The sequence below is a fragment of the Emys orbicularis genome, chromosome 3, assembly GCF_028017835.1.
Source record: "Emys orbicularis isolate rEmyOrb1 chromosome 3, rEmyOrb1.hap1, whole genome shotgun sequence".
Taxonomy (NCBI): domain Eukaryota; kingdom Metazoa; phylum Chordata; order Testudines; family Emydidae; genus Emys; species Emys orbicularis.
The window spans coordinates 2,617,691-2,632,922 of NC_088685.1; the positions used below are offsets into that span (position 1 = coordinate 2,617,691).

Here is a 15,232-nt window from a genome sequence, read left to right on the forward strand (position 1 = left end):
GAAGCAGCGTTATACAGAGGCGTCGCCGCCGAAATGCCGCCAATTTTTGGCGGCATTTAGGCGGTGACACCTCTGGATGACGCTGCTTCTCGGTGGCGACACCTATTGATGTTGCTGCTTGTCGGCTTCATTTTGGCGGATGCTCGTCCACCGCCACGGTCCTCCGTGGTTCATCGTCTGGCGTGCCAGACGAAAAAGGTTGGGAACCACTGCTCTATGTGAAGACAAGCCCTGAGTATCTTTCCCAGACCGGAAGAAGAGCCCTGTCACTAGAAAACTTGTCTCTTTTACCAAAAAAAGTTGGTCCAATAAAAGATATTACCTCACTCACGTTGTCTCTCTAATATCCTGGGACCAACACAGCTACAACACTGCAAACATATTTCACATGAAGTCTAACACAGCTCTTGTATTTATTTGAGCATGGACACAGTTTGCCCTCTGCTGGGGAAAGAAACTATTTAAAATTGTACTGAATATGACCCTCTTCACTTGGTTTTCAGGGCATCTGGCCAATATCGTCACGGTTAAGAATTTTATAGAATGATTTGCAAGTCACCTTTAAAAGATTTTATAGGTGACAGTAAGTGAGTTAATAATACAAAAGAAGGGTTTCTAAGAGAGAAAAACGCTCATAGGACCCTATTGCAGCTATAAGTCCAGCACAGGCAAACTCTAAATTACTTAGGACAGTGAGCGTCTCAGGACAGGGTTTCTTATGTGTTTGTACAGTGACTAATATAATGGGGCCCTCATCAGGGCCCAAGACACTACCACAGTACAAATAAACAACTAAATTTACTTTTAGTTGTATTATTAATAGGTTCTCAGAGGCCGTTGGGTTAGAATGCTCTATAAATAATAAATATTCTATTCTTCTTCTGAAATAGGAAGTGTTTTAGAAAGAACAAGGCATTACTGCACTGAAAAAGAGGCTTCCAAAAGCTACAGCTTTTTAGCTGGATTCAGCAATTTCAGAAATTGTTCTTCTGACATAGAATATACTCACCACAAAGGGGTAACACCTTGACTACCTTACTGCAGCAGGCCAAACAAAAGCTTTTTTTAATAACATCACCCATGTTTAAATAAATTTTCTAATGTCAATGGCCTGATTTTCAGACATGCTGAGCACTCACAATTAACAAGTCTCAACAACAACAAAAAGTTAAAATATTCCAGAAGTCTGTTCATAAGAAAAGATTTTGAAATTGTAACTAAGTAAAATATTATTCAGCTAAGCATAACCACCAGTTTATTTCTTCATCAATAGGACTTTTCCTTATAAAAATACTCTAGACATTTCTACCTGAACTTGCATATTTGTAATATGCAGTTCACAATATCCTGTATAACCCAGTAACTCTCTGGGGTTGTGGCTTTGCCCTAGGTGTCCTCCCTTTCCCTTCCTCCAGACAAAAAGGGTGGAGTGGGCCCAATCAGCCCTCAGTTCCTTCACCCCTATAAAATCCAGGTGTTACAGAACTCTGTAGAGGGTGGGTCAAGGAATCTGTGGACAATGCATCTCAAAGAACCAGTTACCATTGTATATGTAACCATTCTTTCTTCAAGTGATTGTCCACATGGTTTCATTCTTGGTGGCTAAGAAGCAGTTATCTATTTACTTGGAGATGGATAAACGGAGTCCTACTTGACTAATGATTGATGGACAGCCCTACCAAAATTGTCATCTGATCTGGAAGCCTGCACTATGGACCAGTGAGCGGTAAATATGTGGATCACACTCCGTGTAGCTATTCTATATACCTTAGGTATGAGAATGTTCCCCACACAGACAGCAGAGGCTGCTTGAGCTCTAGTGGAATTAACTCATGTGTCTAGGAGGATGTTTCTTGTCTAACTCATAACAAGTTCTTATGCAGTCAGAGACCCACTTGGATAAACTCAGAGTGGATACAGGATGCACCTGGACCCTGTCAGCAAGAGACAAACAGCTTAGATGTGTTCCTGAATATTTGTTTCTATCTGAATAAAATGACAATGCTCTCACTACATCCAGTGTGTGAAGCTTTGTTTCACTTCCAGTAATGTGAGGCTTAAAAAACTGGGAGGTAAATGGACCAATTTATATGGTTTTCTGATACCTCCTTAGGCAGGAACTTAGGCTATGGCTACACTTACGGCTGCGTGTAGAGTACAGGCACTCTACATGTAGCTACATGTCACAGTGAAAAGCAGGCTGTGTCCACACTTACCTTTCACTGCTGTGTGCAGCTACATACTGCAGTGAAAGGCCCGGCAATGGCTTTCCCTGCTGCCAGAGCCTCTCACTGCAGTGGGGAAGAGCAGTGTCGACACAGAAGGCACTGCTTGGGCAGACAGAGAGCCCTTGTAGAATACATATCTTGGGGATTCGGGTATGTAGGGCACTCTTCTACTCACCTATGCCGTTCTCCCCAGCTGTACTGCTATCTATACTCATGCTACCTGGGTGTGCAATGTCTGTATGCTACACACCACTGTAAGAGTAGACATACCTTTAGGGTGAGATATAACGTTAACCCTGTCCTTGAGAAAAACAGTATAAAGATCTGAATCCTTCCTACCCTCTGGCTCATGTAACGACCCCCAGGAAAGCAGTTTTCAGGATGCTGACAGAGATGGACTAACTCACATTTTGAGACACCGCTGAACATAGGCGCCAACACAGGGAAAAATTAGTGGGTGCTCTGCACCCACTGGCAGCCAAGCTCCCCCCCCACCTCACCTCCTCCTCCGCCTCCTCCCCGCTCCTCCGCCTACCTCCCAGCGCTTGCCGCTGCCAAACAGCTGTAGCAAGGTCTAAGGGGGGGGGGGGAGGAGCGGGAACGTGGCTTGCTTAGGGGAGGAGGCGGGGCCAGGGGCAGAGGAGGGTCAAGCACCCACCGGCGCCTGTAGAAGTCTGCGCCTATGCCGCTGAAGATCTCCCCGAGTCTGCATCGATTTCTCCAGCAGGAAAATTTCAACTTTGCCTCCCTTGCTCTCTGGCTGCACTTGCAGTAAGAATGACTCATGGAATGATGGTCAAGAATGTATTCTTCCCAAAGACATACTAACACTGAGGGCAACCATTATTGATGGATATGGCAGTGTAACATGAAAAATGGGTGCATAGGTCTTAACACTTGGTGACTGGCTTTCTGTCATAATTCTAGAACTCTTGTATGGTGGGAGGAGGCTACTAAAAATTCACTAACTACAATACATTTTTAATAGGCCACTGAGAAAAAGAGAACTTAATTAACTATTCTAATGCTAATTAATAACATTAAATAACTAAGCTAAGTTAACCGCACAGTGCACAAGAGAAGCAGACACTACCAATATTTCAGTCTTGCAGCTACAGGCAGTAACAAGGAACTGAGGGGTGACAAGAGCCATTTAGGTGGCAGGTAGGGCTGTCAATCGATTTTAAAAAATTAATCGTGATTAATCGCACTGTTAAAGAATAATGGAATACCATTTAAATATTTTTGATGTTTTCAACATTTTCAAATATATTGAATTACCACACAGAATACAAAGTGTACAGCGATCACTTTATATTGTTTTTGATTACAAATATTTGCACAGTAAAAACCAAAAGAAATAGTATTTTTCAATTCACCTAATACAAATAATGTAGTGCAATCTTTTTATCATGAAAGTTGAACTTACAAATGTAGAATTATGTACAAAAAAAATAACTGCATTCAAAAATAAAACAATGTAAAACTTTAGAGCCTACAAGTCCACTCAGTCCTACTTCTTTTCAGCCAATCGCTCAGACAAGCAAGTTTGTTTACATTTGCAGGAGATAATGCTGCCCGCTTCTTGTTTATAATGTCACCTGAAAGTGACAACAGGTGTTTGCATGGCCCTGTTGTAGCTGGCATCGCAAGATATTTACATGCCAGACACACTAAAGAGTCATATGCCCCTTCATGCTTCAACCACCCTTCCAGGGGACATGCGTCCATGCCGATGACAGGTTCTACTCGATAACGATCAAATTTTCATCACCTGTGTCAGATGCCACCAGCAGAAGGTTGATTTTCTTTTTTGGTGTAGTTCTGTAGTTTCCACATTGGAATGTTGCTCTTTTAAGACTTCTGAAAGTATGCTCCACACCTCATCCCTCTCAGATTTTGGAAGGCATTTCAGATTCTTAAACCTTGGGTCGAGTGCTGTAGCGATTTTTAAAAATCTCACATTGGTACCTTCTTTGCATTTTGTCAAATCTGCAGTGAAAGTGTTCTTAAAAGGAACAACATGTGCTGGGTCATCATCCGAGACTGCTATAAGATGAAATATATGGCAGAATGCGGGTAAAACAGAGTAGGAGACATACAATTCTCCTCTCCCCCAAGAAGTTCAGTCACAAATTTAATTAACACTTTTTTTTTTTTTTAAGGCACATCATCAGCATGGAAGCATGTCCTCTGGAATAGTGGACGAAGCATGAAGGGGCATACAAATGTTTAGCATATCTGACACATATATACCTTGCAATGCCAACTACAACAGTGCCATGCAAATGCCTGTTCTCAGTTTCAGGTGACATTGTAAATAAGAAGCGGGCCGCATTATATCCCGTAAATGTAAACAAACTTGTTTGTCTTAGTGATTAGCTGCACAGGAAGCAGGACTGAGTGGGCTTGTAGGCTCTAAAGTTTTATAATGTTTTGTTTTTTGAGTGCAGTTATGTAACCAAAAAAAAAAAAAGAAAAAATCTACATTTGTAAGTCGCATTTTCCCAATAAAGAGATTGCACTACAGTACTTGTATGAGGTGAATTGAAAAATACTATTTCATCATAATTTTTACAGTGCAAATATTTGTAATAAAAAATATAAAGTGAGCACTGTACAGTTTGTATTCTGTGTTGTAATTGAAATCAATATATTTGAAAGTGTAGAAAAATATCCAAAAGTATTTAATAAATTTCAACTGGTATTCTATTGTTTAATAGTGTGATTAAAAGTGCAATTAATTGCAATTAATTTTTTTAATCGCAATTAATTTTTTTGAGTTAATCGCGTGAGTTAACAGCGATTAATCGACAGCCCTAGTGGCAGGGCATGAGGGCTGGAGCACATGACTTATGAAGAGAGGCTGAAGGAACTGGGATTGTTTAGTCTGCAGAAGAGAAGAAGGAGGGGGGGATTTGATAGCTGCTTTCAACTACCTGAAAGGGGGTTCCAAAGAGGATGGATCTAGACTGTTCTCAGTGGTACCAGGTCACAGAACAAGGAGTAATAGTCTCAAGTTGCAGTGGGGGAGGTTTAGGTTGGATATTAGGAAAAACTTTTTCACTAGGAGGGTGGTGAAGCACTGGAATGGGTTACCTAGGGAGGTGGTGGAATCTCCTTCCTTAGAGGTTTTTAAGGTCAGGCTTGACAAAGCCCTGGCTGGGATGATTTAGTTGGGGTTGGTCCTGCTTTGAGCAGGGGGTTGGACTAGATGACCTCCTAAAGTCCCTTCCAACCCTGATATTCTATGATTCTATGATCTGAAGAAGAGCTCTGAAGCTCAAAAGCTTGTCCCTTCCACTAAGAGAAGCTGGTCCAATAAAAAATATTACCTGACCCACCTTGTCTCTCTCACTTTATTAAAACATTCAGACATGGCACCAGGACTTTGCAACAGCCTAAAAATCACTAGAGTGGAACATGAGTCAGGAACAAAACTCACTGTAGACCAATTGCTGCTGCAGTTTTAAATACACACGTGAAGAGAGGCAGGATGGTTTTATGCTTGTGAAGTCTGGTTATTTCTCAAAAGTTTTCAGATTTCCAGAGGGAAAGTACTAGAGAAGTGCAAAATATTATTAAAAACATCAAAGAGTCTTGTGGCACCTTATAGACTAACAGACGTATTGGAGCATAAGCTTTCGTGGGTGAATACCCACTTTGTCGGATGCATCTATAAGGTGCTACAGGACTCTTTGCTGCTTTTACAGATCCAGACTAACACGGCTACCCCTCTGATATTAAAAACATGACAGTGCAATAGCTATGTTGCAAACTAATATCCACTATATATTCTATCACTCAGAGATTTTAAAGCCATTTAATAATCTAGTCTCTGCTTTCTAGGATACGGTCCCCCATTCTGGGACTGTATATTAATAACAAACAAAATGTCAGGCCAAATTCTGGACCCAGTTCATAGTCAAAGTAAACTGACTGTGAGTTAAAATAACAGGAGTACTTGTGGCACCTTAGAGACTAACAAATTTAAAATTTGTTAGTCTCTAAGGTGCCACAAGTACTCCTGTTATTTTTGCGGATACAGACTAACACGGCTGCTACTCTGAAACCTGACTGTGAGTTAATGATTCTGGGTTGGATTTTCAGTGGAGCCACTCTGCAGTCACTCAATGAAGCCTCAACTGATCTGAAGCATCACTAATCCACTTGTCTTACCTCTACCCCCACTCTCCTACGCTCGTTGCATCCCAAGTTAACCCCGTAAAACCACTCTTAGTTAGGAAGTGCCTGCAAAGTTGTACTCCACTACACACACTGATTCTGCTAAAACCGCTTTTTTTTGTTGAGCCCATGATGAAAAAGTCTCCATTTGGCCCAGTAACAGCATCTAATGGAGTTCTTCCTGCTGCTGAGAATGTCCTGTACAACTGAAGAGCATGTTCGTTCTAAGGCACATGCCCACCCAAATACCAACCCAAGGTGTAGTGCATGTGGACTGGGATAGATCTGATCTCGCTGTTGCACTGGGTCACCAGATCGGGGAAGGCAGGGATGGAACTGGTTAGTGGGAGGACATACGGAAAAAATTGGGGAACCAGGATTGTCTGGGCCTGCAGGAGGTGATCAGAATTACCATCACTCTGTCTCGTCAAATCTTTTGCAGTACTTGAAGCAGGAGCGGTAGCGGAGGGAAGGAGTAATTGAGTTGGTATGACCAGGGGATGAGCAGGGCGTTGCCCTGGGAACGATGACTGAGGGCTCCCCTGGAGCAATACATCTTGCATTTGCTATTCACCTGTGAAGCAAATAGGGTCACCCCTCAGGAGAAGATGTCATGTACTAGCGAACTGTGAAATTCCCATTAGTGGTCAATTGCAAAAAGGTCTGAGGGTGTCCCAGAAAGTTAGGCTGTGGACAAAAAGTTCTGGTGGCTGATGCACCTATTCCAGAGATTGACCGCTTCTGCACATAGTACAGTGGATCTTGTTTTTCCATGTTTGTTGAGATAAATAACAGTAGGGGTGCGGTCTGACATGATGAGAACATGGTGGGCGCAGATGAAGAGAAGAAAGGATTGGCATGCCTTTCTCACAGCTCAGAGTTCCAGGATGTTTATGTGCATCCTGGATTCTCGGGAAGCCCATGTTCCTTGAGCCATGTAGCTATCCAGATGGGCCCCGCAGCCCACCGGGAATGGGTCAGTGATAATTGTCTTGTCTGGGGAGGAGGGAAGAAAGGAACCCCCACACATACACAATCTGGATCTGTCCACCACTGGAGGGATGATAGTACCTTGGTGGAGACTATCAACATAAAATCCATGAAGTGGCAATTTGGCGAGTAAACAGACTGGAGCCATGTCTGGAGGCAGCAAAGGTGGAGTCAAACGAAGGGGCTCACATAGGTACACGAAGCCACATGGCCAAGGAGAGACATGCAATTCCTGGCTGGTACATACAGATTGTTCACAATGTGAGTTATGATGCCACTCATGGTCTGGAACCTCTCTGCGGGCAAGTAAGATCATGATGTGACCGAACTTATGGTAGCCCCAATAAAGTCCAGAGACAGCATGGGGTCGAGAATCAATTTCTCAACATTGACGCTCACTCCAAGGGAAGAAAGGAGATTGAGTAATACGAGGTTGACGCGTGGGCTTCTTGTCTAGAACTTGCGGAAAGGTGCAGATCATCGAGATATGGAAACACAAGGACACCATAATGTCTGACAAACTACTACAATGGAAAATACTTTGGTGAAGACTGGGAGCAACGGCTATTCTGAAGCGGAGCACTCTGTATTGGAAATGTTGGGTGCCCACTGTGAATCTCAGGAAATATCTGGGGGCAGGATGAATATCGATGTGAAAGTAAGTGTCCTTTATATTGACAGCTGTAAACCACGTGCCTTTCTCTAAGGATGGAATTATTGCTGCCAGAGTGACCATATAAAACTTGATTTTGTGGATAAAGCAACTGTGGTGTCAGAGATGGAGGATTGGTCTCCACCTGCCTTTCTTCTTGGGTATCAGGAAGTAGGTTGAGTAGAATCCCATTCTCTGATATTCCGGAGGAACGTGTTCTATTGCTCCCCGTTGTAACACATTCACCTCTTGGGCGAGAATACTGTCATGAGAGTGGTCCCCAAAGGGGGTCAGGAAGCAGGGTTTTGAAGGACAAAGCATGATAAACTCGATTGTATAGCCACGGTGGATGACATTCAACACCCATCTCACGTCTTGTGGGGTGCCGATGATGGCGGTACCGATGGATCAGTGCCCCAAATTGCTGGATCCTATTGCTTGTGGGTCTTTTTCTTGTGCCTGTGGGGCTTAGTGCATGCTCTTGTAACCCTTGGGCTGAACTAGTGGAAAGAGAATCTATCTTCTTTCATCTGGAGGAAGACTTAGTCCCATGCTTATGGGTGTGCTTCCTTACCTCCCAGTTATATAATAATAATAGGATATCTCCATTTATTATTATTATCTCCTAGAACTGGAAGGGACCCCGAAAGGTCATCGAGTCCAGCCCCCTGCCTTCACTAGGAGGACCAAGTACTGATTTTGCCCCAGATCCCTAAGTGGCCCCCTCAAGGATTGAACTCACAACCCTGGGTTTAGCAGGCCAATGCTCAAACCACTGAGCTATCCCTCCCCCTTCTGAGCTATCCCTCCCCCCTCAAGTTAGGCCCCACCATGAGGTCCATGGGGGTGGTTCCACCAGCACCAGAGTTGGACATGGCAGCAGGAGGCTCACTCCTCGCTGAATCAGGATTGGGGAGGAGGGTTCCCTGGCCTAAGTCCAAGTGAGGTCTCATGGCAAGCTCCATGAGAGGCTTCCAGATGCAAAGAGCCCTTCCTTCTTGGGTGCAGCTGGGGAAAATCTGGCAAATACTCGCCTGGCCACAATGTGAGCTTCCCCCAGGCAGTAGAAACAATGTTGGTGGTTGTCACTGACCGAGACAAACGCGGGCAGGAGGCACACAGTTTGAAGTTTGGAGTCCTGGGCATAGTCCGGTACCCACATGTTGGTACAGAGGGTGCAGTTTGGGGGGGGGGTTGAAAACCCCTAAAATCTATCTAAAAACAAGTACTACAACTATTGACTATTAGCACTAAGATGAAACTGGTAAAACTCATAAAAACTATGTACAACTATCCTTTTAAAAAGTGCCTCAGAGACGAGGACACTGAAAGTACCGATATGGACAATGCGGCGGAGAGAAGGAACTGGAGACTTGCTCTGTCCGCCCCACCCTTTATCGCCTCAGATGGACGCATGAGGCAAGCCAAGACGCATGTGCAGACTAACGGACACTACTTTCAAATTCTCCAACTCCAGGCGCATGGTGCACATGCGTAACCTTCAGTGGACTACAATAGGGTGGCCCTATTAAAGCACCAAGTACATATATTACTGGTCTGGACTTTATTCCTGCTCGCACGTTATAAATGTGATCAAGTTATGATCACTTGTACCTAAGCCACGATCAACGTTTATTTTTGTGATCAGTAGGCCTGTGCAGATACAAAATGTATATCCGCGGATATCAATCGGTATCTGTGGCGCTGCACGGCTCTGCCAGGAACCGCACTGGTGAAAGCAGCAGCATGTTGAGCCATCACTCCCAGGAGCCAGTGTCCTCCACCAGCAGCTCCTCTGGCGAGGCTGTATTGCCCGCAGCCCCGCCCCAGGGGCGGGCACCAGACTCATTGGCAGCTGTCCCTGGTCATGCTAGTCAGTGGCGGATTAGCCACTGGGCCAATGAGGTCCATGCCCAAGGGCCCCCGGAAAAATGGGCGCCCCATGCCATGACCTGCTCTGTCCACCCGGCACTCCTGCCAGGGAGCGGAGGAAGGCCCCGCACCCCGATCCTGCTCTCCAGCAGGAGCGCCAGGTGGGAGGGAGGGCAGGGCTAGCCCCCGTGCCCCAATCCCATTTCCCCAGGAGGAGCAGGGAGAGTGGGGGACTGCAGGCAGAAGGGGTCAGGAGGGGCCCCCACTTGCTCTGGCCCAGGGCCCCACAAAAGCTTAATCCACCTCTGGTGCTAGTGTGTGCAAGCAGCTTGCACACTTCCACAAGAAGTTCCTTCCACGCACCAGTCTGTGTCTCATACCGGGGAGTGTGTGAGCTGCTTCCACACAGTAGCGGAACCAGGGACAGCTGTTTCATCTGTATTTTGTCTCTTGACATTGCTCAGAACAGCCTTTTGGGTTTTTTGGTGTAGGTTAGTAAATGTATTAGAAGGATAAACATATTTAGTTTCACATGAATAAAATAAAGTGATTAAACTGTCAGCATCTTATCCTAATATGTTGTTCTTTACATGTAATCATGCAAACTATAAAAAGCATGGAGAGATTGTAACTTACATGGGGTTCACAGTAAGTGAAGAAGGAATATAGGACATGACTGAAGTAGCTGAAGTTCTTAACTGTTAATTTCCAAGTTTTTGCACTTTGAAAGGATTTTTTGTTGTTGCAAATGAGTTATTCTATGAAAATTAATGTTGTGGCTATTAGGATTGAAATGTGCATCGATACCTAACTATTCAATCTCAAATAAATCTTCGGTGAGCTTAAACACAAATAGGAAGCGTACAAGAAGCGGAAACTTGGTCAGATGACTAAGGAGGAGTATAAAAATATAAAAATCGAGCATGCAGGGGTGTAATCAGGAAGGCCAAAGCACAACTGGAGTTGCAGCTAGCAAGGGATGTGAAGGGTAACAACAAGGGTTTCTACAGGTATGTTAGCAACAAGAAAAAGGTCAGAGAAAGTGTCGGACCCTTAATGAATGGGGGAGGCAATCTAGTGACAGAAGATGTGGAAAAAGCTGAAGTACTCAATGCTTTTTTTGCCTCGGTCTTCACAGACAAGGTCAGCTCCCAGACTGCTGCACTGGGCAACACAGTATGGGGAGGAGGCGAGCAGCCCTCAGTGGTGAAAGAACAGGTTCAGGACTATTTAAAAAAGCTAGACATGCACACGTCCATGGGTCCAGATCTAATGCATCCGAGGGTGCTGAGGGAATTGGCTGATGGGATTGCAGAGCCATTGGAAAACTTGTGGCGATCAGGGGATTGGAAAAAGGCAAATATAGTGCCCATCTTTAAAAAAGGGAAGAAGGAGAACCCGGGGAACTACAGACTGGTCAGCCTCACCTCAGTCCCTGGAAAAATCATGGAGCAGGTCTTCAAGGAAACCACTTTAAAGCACTTGCAGGAGAGAAAGGTCATCAGGAACAATCAACATGGATTCATCAAGGGTAAATCATGCCTGACCAACCTGATTGCCTTCTATGATGGGATAACTGGCTCTGTGGATATGAGGAAAGCGGTGGACGTGATATATCCTGACTTTAGGAAAGCTTTTGATATGGTCTCCCACAGTATTCTTGACAGCAAGTTAAAAAACTATGGATTGGATGAATGGACCATAAAGTGGATAGAAAGCAGGCTACATTGTCGGGCTCAACGGGTAGTGATCAATGACTCAATATCTAGCTGGCAGCCAGTATCAAGTGGAGTGCCCCAGTGGTCAGTTTTGTGCAACATCTTCATTAATGATCTGGCTGATGGGATGGATTGCACCCTCAGCAAGTTCACAGATGACACTTAGCTGGGGGGAGAGGTGGATATGAGGGAGGGTAGGGATAGGGTCCAGAGTGACCTAGATAAATTGGAGGATTGAAATCAGATGAGGTTCAACAAGGACAAGTGCAGACTTCTGCATTCAGGAAGGAAGAATCCCATGCACTGGCACAGGCTGGGGACCGACTGGCTAAGCAGCAATTCTGCAGAAAAGGACCTGGGGATTACAGTGGACGAGAAGCTGGATCAGAGTCAATAGTGTGCCCATGTTGCCAAGAAGGCCAATGGCATATTGGGCTGCATTAGTAGGAGCATTGCCAGCAGATCAAGGGAAGTGAATATTCCCCTCTATTTGGCACTGGTGAGGCCACACCTGGAGTATTGCGTCCAGTTTTGGGCTCTCCACTACAGAAAGAATGTGGACAAATTGGAGAGAGTTCACCAGAGGGCAACGAAAATGATTAGGGGGCTGGGGCACATGACTTATGAGGAGAGGCTGAGGGATCTGGGATATTTAGTCTGCAGAAGAGAAGAGTGAGGGGGGGGGATTTGATAGCAGCCTTCTACTACCTGAAGGTTCCAAAGAGGATGGAGCTAGGCTGTTCTCAGTGGTGGCAGATGACAGAACAAGAAGCAGTGGTCCCAAGTTGCAGTGGGGGAGGTCTAGGTTGGATATTAGGAAACACTATTTCACTAGGAGGGTGGTGAAGCACTGGAATGGGTTACCTAGGGAGGTGGTGGAATCTCCTTCCTTAGAGGTTTTTAAGGTCAGGCTTGACAAAGCCTTGGCTGGGATGATTTAGTTGGTGTTGGTCCTGCTTTGAGCAGTGGATTGGACTAGACGACCTCCTGAGGTCTCTTCCAACCCAGTATTCTATTTAGTCTGCAGAAGAGAGGAGTGAGGGGGGGATTTGATAGCAACCTTCAACTACCTGAAGGGGGGTTCCAAAGAGGATGGAGCTCGGGTGTTCTCAGTGGTGACAGATGACAGAACAAGGAGCAACGGTCTCAAGCTGCAGTGGGGGAGGTCTAGGTTGGATATTAGTGTGACGCTGCACTCCATCTGAAGCTAGAAATATGAAGTTTTACTCCAAAGTCCTATTATAACTATGCAAAGTGTGGGCCATTAATGGTGGCTTGGAATCTTGATGCCTCCCATTAACTAGGACAATTGGTTGCGAATGGCTCTGTTTACTTGCAAACCTTCCTGGGTAAGTGCAGGCCAGCCCTGAAAGAATGGAGAATGAGGTCTTACAGTGACATGTGATCATGTCACCTGGTACTGGAATCCATCTTAAACCTGGTGCTTTTCTATTCTGAAGGAGGGGTGGGTACCCAGACAAAAGATTCCCGCCTGGTGCCAAAGCTATAAAAGGGGGTGGAACAGAACAAAGGGGGCAAGAACTGTATGAGGGGAAAGGATTGGTCTCAGACTAAGAAGGAGTCTAGTCTGTGAAAGAAGCTTATTGGAACATCTCTGAGGGTGAGATTTACCTGTATTCCATTTCTTAAATGTATTAGGCTTGCGTGTTTTGTTTTATTTTGCTTGGTAACTTACTTTGTTCTGTCTGTTATTACTTGAAACCACTTAAACCCTACTTTTTATACTTAATAAAATCTCTTTTTTTTATTAATTTACCCAGAGTAAGTGATTAATATCTGGGGGATCAAACAGCTGTGCATATCTCCCTATCAGTGTTATAGAGGCCGGACAATTTATGAGTTTACCCTGTATAAGCTTTATACAGAGTAAAATGGATTTATTTGGGTTTTGGATCCTATTGGGAACTGGGTGTCTGGGTGCTGGAGATAGGTGACTTGCTGAGCAGTTTTTGGTTAAAATCTGCAGCTTTGGGGGCGTGGACCAGACCTGGGTCTGTGTTGCAGCAGACTAGCGTGTCTGGCTCAACAAGGTAGGGTTCTGGATTTCCAAGCGGGCAGTGGAAAACGGGCTCCGAGGTAATTCCATTACGTCAGGTGACAGCCTCAAGGGGGTCTCTGTGACCAAACCTGTCACAATTAGGAAAAACTATTTCATTAGGAGGGTGGTGAAGCACTGGAACGGGGTTGCCTAGGGAAGTTGTGGAATTTCCATCCTTAGAGGTTTAATCTTCTATGATTCTATACCTGGAACTCCCTCTTTAAATGTCCACCCTGTTCATTTAATCACAACTTGAAACTGATTTCTTCCACTTAGCCCACCTAGGATAATCTAAACGATTGAGTTCACCATCAAAAAGTGATTATACATTCATAGATTTTTATGGCCAGAATAGGCCATTCTGATGATCTCATCTGACCTCCTGCAAACATGGACCATAGACCCTCGCCAAGTAATTTCAATCAAGCCCACTGTTTGAGTCATAACATACCTTTTAGAATGACATCTGGTCTTGATTTAAAGAGAAAGTGGATGGAGATTCCACCAGCTCTCTAAGTAAACTGACCAAATAGTTATTTACCCTCACTGCTAAAAATATTCATCTTATTTCTAATCTGAATTTGTTTAGCTTCTGCTTCCAAATATTGGATATCATTATGCCTTTTTCTTCTAAATTAAAGAGCCATCTACTATCAGAAATCTCTTCTCCATGTATAGGTACATGCAGGTCATGATCAAGTCATTTTCAATCTTCTCTTGGATAAACTAAACAGATTTAGCTTCGTAAATCTCACGCCACAAGGCCTGTGTGATGGGGTCTACCATGCCTTCTTTATCCCCTGCTGGAGGTGTCTATGCCCTGTGCTCAAGGAAAACCTACTCAGATCAGGCTACCAACAAGACTTAGTCCTCCAGAGCTTAGAAGGGCCAGGACGAGACACTGAATAATCAGGAGCCAGCAGTGCAGTTAAGAATCCTTGCCTGCTACTTCTCATGGGCAGCACTGGGTGAGACTGGGACAGAAGAGAAGCTCCTCAGTGCTAGCACAGAACCCAAGGGCCAGGTCAGGGCCATGCCCTGAAGTACCTGTCTTAGCATTTTGCTTGTTTGTTTAAAGGCGCAGACAGCCGAATTCTGAGTTTTGTAATCTTAGTTAACTGTTTAGAGACTGATGCCAAGCTTATAGCACCGGCCACCCTGCTCCAAGCAGGTCACAACTTGTGGACTAAGACAGGGGGTGGCTGCAGCATTAGGCTTGGTGTTATCAGGGTTGCTACAGAATCATCCCACCTGTGACATCCTGTTTTCCAGACCTTGAATTACTAGCTATGACTTGGGATGTGCTCATCATCTAGTTGTCTGGTGTACTATTAATCTAAACTTTACTGCCCATGTATCTTAGATTATCAGATTCTTGGGTTAAGGATCGGTCTTCCACAATATATACAGTCCAGCTTCATGCACAATGAAAACAAACATTTATTTATTTTAAAGAGATATCATTGTTGAAGAACACCACTTTGCCAAAAAGAGCACCTTGTGTGCATAGTGTTTTCTTGCTTTGTGA

General features: G+C 44.6%; 1 protein-coding gene across 1 annotated transcript in view; it reads right to left on the reverse strand.

Moving 5' to 3' along the window:
• Positions 1-15,232, reverse strand: part of DTNB (dystrobrevin beta) — a 346,393-nt gene that overhangs the window by 191,585 nt on the left and 139,576 nt on the right. The window lies entirely within an intron of this gene.